Genomic DNA, 5,552 nt, shown 5'->3' with positions numbered 1-5,552 from the left:
TTTCTTAAAGCGTTTTATCCCTGTATTAACTGAAGAAAAATGTTGTTTGATACGTTTAAAAAACTTTTGCAGTGATTATTTATGGATATTATATATTGTTGATCTCTGAAGGGGTCTAAGCCAATAAAACCAAATTTAATTGAACACTAATCAGTAACTCCTCTCAGCAAAAGGACCTATGTTAATTTCTAAAGGGGCCTTGTCTCCTCTGTCCCCACTCCAGTGTCTAGGTCTCCTCCCACCAACTTCAAGAATGTCAGCAGTATGTTGCCATTGTCTGGGAAAACAATCTCTCAGCCATCTTGTGTAAAGGAGCAGGCTATGAGTGTCGAAAATGGAACCTGCAGGCCTCCATTATTCCAGGTAAATCATGTGCATATTCCCTGTACTATACAAGCCACATACTTAAACTCGCACAACATATACTTGGGATGTTAGCACAAGGATTAGGGTTAGCAGATTGAAGCGGAACTTCACACAAGTGTAGCACGTAGGCCTCCAATTTAGTGACACAGATAAAAAGGCCTGGTCACGACTTTGGATTCACAAAACATGGTATGCTCTGCATACTAAACTCGCTCCAGGGAGAATAGTGCACTATCAGCAAAATGAGGGCATGCTAGTTGTGCCTCTCCAGGTCACAGGACTGGTTCAGGAACTCACTTATGTCAAGGTACAGGCATAGGCCGTTGCATACACAATAGATTAATACGAGACTAGAGCAAAAATGGACTGAATTGAATTTCTAAAGGGAAGCCTATCTGCTCTTCCCCACTTCAGCGTCTAGGTCTCCTCCCACCAGCCTTAGAAATAACAGGAATGCACTTCTACTGTTTGGGAAAATCACCCCCACTCCATTTTGTGCTCATGAACATGCCAGAGACTTCCACAATGTAACCCACAGGCCTATGTTACTCTGATTCATTCGTAAACACAATGTGTGCACATGCATGTCACGCACACAGGCATTTTGCCGCCACCACCATGCTACATACTAAACACATGACAGGATCAGTAGTTCACTGTCTAGACAGTAAGAGCAAACTATGTGTGCCCCTCCAGTTCAAGGACCTATATATTACACTCAGTGTATCACTGCGGCTGTGTATGATGCAGGGATCTGGGTTTACCTAAAACCCAGCAGCTCTAGGGGATTGAATAAAATCGCATCTGTAGACGTCTACTTAATCTCCTGCCCTCAACATCATGATTATTATGCACTCTGAGTTGAATTTGCATTATATTTACAATATATTTAGGTGGCCCCACTGCTTTTGTAGGTTAGCATATGGATCAACACCAAGGCTAGTTTCAACAGGAAAGTATTTTTTGACTGCTCCCAGCTTGGCAGCTGTTTTTCTATTCCTTGGCAAGAATTGAATTTTAATGATTTATTATCTCATAATTGTCTGTATGAATTGTATGTATCTCTTTTATGGTTTCTTGAAAATCGAGTAAAGATTATGATGATGATGACTTACTCATGTAGGGATTTCCACGTAGCTAGGTTATAAAGGGCACATAATAGAAGCTAGCGAAGCACTTGGCTATTTGAAACAAAGTGCAATTGCATTTCTGTAATAAACACAGGACAAACACATAGCAGAAAAGAGAGACTATTGAATACTACAATACCCACACAGTGAAGTGCACCACACTTGCTCCGGTCATCGACTTCACGTGTGAAATAAATTTACTATTAAATTCTGTTTTCAGTTTAAATTATAAATGCAATATTGTCTACACTGTTTGTACTCCTCTTCTTTGTTCCTCCTAAATAGCCATTGCACCTTACTGCATTCCAATAGGCAGGGATGGGAGCGTTTTTTTCAAAAACAAGGGTGACCCACTAGGTGGCTATGGACCATGGGTGTCAATTACTTTATGAAAACAAAGGTCCTAAGCCTAGAACAATATTTCATATCAATGTTATATAGACCACAATAGGAAACTATATACTTTTCCTTTGCCCAGCCGGGCAAGGGATTTATTTATAGAATATAACAAGTGTTTAAAGCTTGAAATGCAATTTCACAACAAACATTTTTGTTTGTAGTAAAGCACAATCCTGTGCCGTACTTGGAAATGAGAGAAATTAAAGGAAAGGTATAGAAGAAAGAAAAGTTTACTTCAGGCAAGAAGAGGTGAGCAAACTGGGTAATGTTTTACATCAGAATTGACAGAGATTCCCAGAGTAGTACATACATACAATGATATACACAAATTAACTGTATGTCTACTAAAGAAAGTATTTTTGACTGCTCCCAGCTGTTTTTCTATTCCTTGGCAAGAATTGAATTTTAATGATTTATTATCTCATAATTGTCTGTATGAATTGTATGTATCTCTTTTATGGTTTCTTGAAAATCGAGTAAAGATTATGATGATGATGACCTACTCATGTAGGGATTTCCACGTAGCTAGGTTATAAAGGGCACATAATAGAAGCTAGCGAAGCACTTGGCTATTTGAAACAAAGTGCAATTGCATTTCTGTAATAAACACAGGACAAACACATAGCAGAAAAGAGAGACTATTGAATACTACAGTACCCACACAGTGAAGTGCACCACACTTGCCCCTGGTCATCGACTTCACATGTGAAATGAATGTACTATTAAATTCTGTTTTCAGTTTAAATTATAAATACAATATTGTCTACACTGTTTGTACTCCTCTTCTTTGTTCCTCCTAAATAGCCATTGCACCTTACTGCATTCCAATAGGAATGGGATGGGAGTGGTGGCACAGATGTTTAGCGGGCTGACAACACATTGTTATAATAAATATGATGATAGGGGCACATACTGGGATTCCATACCTAGGCACAAGTAGGCACAACACTATATTGGGAGCCCCGCTTTGAAGCGCCATGACACTGCTCTGTAGTAAGGTGACATTCTGTTACACTGGTTTGGCTTCATGCCCGACTGGCATGACAGAGCTAAACTGGGTTTACATTGTTTTGAACTGGGATTGCATTACAGATTTATGTGCCAAGTAATTTATACCGGCGGAATCTACTTCAGTGTTCAAAGGTGTTAACCACCTCCATGTCTGATCCCAAAATTAATCAGTGGAAATTATGTACAAACAAGAGAGGGACAGGCCAGGATTGGATTAGGGTTCAAAATCTGCCCGGGCACGCTAAAAAAAAGTGGCCCACATGGGCATATTGCATTTCCGCAAAACACTGCTTTGGCGAAGTTTTATAAAAAGAAGGGAGGGGCAGTCTCTGTCAGAGGCATGTTTTCGTAATTGTACTTAGATGTAGTGGGTTTGTATTGTAATGTAATATTGGAATGCTATCGTTCTTCTGTGTTGTATAGAATGCTATTGTTCTTCTATGTTGTTCCATGATTGGAGTGTATGCAGTCGGTGGGTTCGATCTGCATTGACTGTTGCGGATCGACCTTCTGGCCTGCGAGACGCTCCTTGTCGTGGATGTACGCTGTCGGTGGGTTTGATCTGCAATGACAGTTGCAGATCGACCTTCTGGCCTGCAAGACGCTCCATGTCGTGGTTGAAGTCTTTAATGAATAAATACTCTTAATCTAAGAAGTTTGGCTTTGTTGTGGTATCTTGTCACTTACCACATTTGATAAAACAAAAAAATGCACAGATTCGGTCACACTGGTTAAACCCACCTGAAAGCAAGTGAGGCCACTTTTGCTCAGGACTCCTGACACCGCTCAATATGCATACATTAATTGGCCAGCCCAGCGAGAGAAAGGGAGTGACACCTCTGCCCCGTTGGTAATAGGGCGGTAATGGATGCCCATCTGCCTCCAGAAAGGCCACGCAGGCACCCACTGGGGCACTGGCGGCATCCGAACAACACAGACACTGCCCAAATCGAGACCCCCAGGCTGCCCAAAAAAGCAGCCCACAGCAGGAACTCGGATACCGGCCCCTCTGCCATTGCCCGATTGCCGGCCTTACCAATCCGACCCTGGGACAGGCTAAAGTTGGCAAAGTGCTTTCCCGACAGCTTGATGGGGTTGGCCAGCTTCTGAACAGATTCACCGAGAGGACCTCCGTCTTAATGCCAAATACTAACCGCTCAGTGACGAATCGCAAAATAATGCCTCACCATGAATCTCCCACATCTCACAGATATTCATTGGCTTTACTTAGGCTGACTAAGAACCCCCTTAAGCTCTGAGGGCTCCACATATAAAACGTTATAAATAAATAAAGAGTTGGGGGCGCTGCTTCGCTCCTATAACATGGCCGATTTGTCTTCGCACTTCTAGTGGTTGATAATATGTCCGTGTGTAAAGTAATTGGTGTTTATGTAAAGCGCCCCAATACCGCCTTTGAGTCAAGTTCCCACTTTCAAGAAGGAAAGATCGATGGCCCAATCCTTTTCAGGCAATGCAGTGAGAATCTGGAACTCACTTCCGCCTCAGCTCCGTACCACCACCTCCTCCCAGGCCTTCAAAACGGACCTCAAAGTTCTCCTCCTCCAAAGACACCTCCAAATTTTATTCACGCCCTCTCTATTATCTGAAGGAAGACCTCCCATTATTGAAAATTCTATTCTCCATGACTATGGAAGGGATTGGTGTCACTACAACGCATGCTTTTACATCGCATGCCTTTACAACGCGGTTTTTACCACGCAGTCCATTACAACGCATAATGCTTTTAGGCGCTGGATAGTGAATTATTTAATTTACTATTCCAACTCCAATCCCCGTGGATAGCAGGGAAGGTGTTGGATAGTAAATTAAATATATTCCCTATCCTAGAGCGCCCCCAAGCGCAATGCGTTGTAATGGTATGCGTTGTAATGGTTGCGATGTAATGGTAGTGCGTTGTAAAAAATGCGTTGTAAGTGATGTTCCCCCTAGGGAAGTGCCTTCCCAGTGTGTTCTTGTGGTTGGAGTGTTTGCCATTTATTGCAGTATTATCCTTGTACCTGTGTTTGGTACTCTTTTGTAACATGCACACACCACTTTTCTCTTGTAACACTGTTTGCTACCTCTCACATTTTGTTTGCTTTAGGTACTCGCACAAGTGCCACCATTGCCTTCGTAACGTTTGTTCTTGTACTTGAGTGTCTGCCCTTTATTTCAGTATTATACCTCTAATTGTACTTTGTTTTCTCTTGTAACCTGCGCACATGTAACCTTTTCCTCCTGTATTGCACGTTTGCTACCTCATGTATTTTGTTAGCTCACAATTGTCACTTTTGCCTATGTAACTTAACGTTTGCTTTTGTAATTTGCTCACTTGTAATTTTCTCCTCGTGTATCATTACTTGTCATATTGTGAAGCGTTCTGACGCCTTCGGGTAAAGACCGCGCTATATAAAAACGCATAAATAAATAAAACTGCAAAAAATGAGTTTTGTATAACATTTCAAAAAAATAGAAACACAAAAGCGTTGTTATTCGGGCACCTATAGACGCAGCAGTTTGTGCCAAAACAGAAATATTTCATATTAATTGGCCAGGCCAGACATGTAAACAAACCATCTTCGTCATGGTGACTGGGCACAAACCCTAGCCGGTCGTGTGTTTCGATCCCCCTTGCGGTGTCACCGT

The sequence above is a fragment of the Lissotriton vulgaris genome, chromosome 7 (assembly GCF_964263255.1).
Source record: "Lissotriton vulgaris chromosome 7, aLisVul1.2, whole genome shotgun sequence".
In the NCBI taxonomy this organism is placed as follows: domain Eukaryota; kingdom Metazoa; phylum Chordata; class Amphibia; order Caudata; family Salamandridae; genus Lissotriton; species Lissotriton vulgaris.
Note: the sequence above shows the minus strand (reverse complement) of the source record.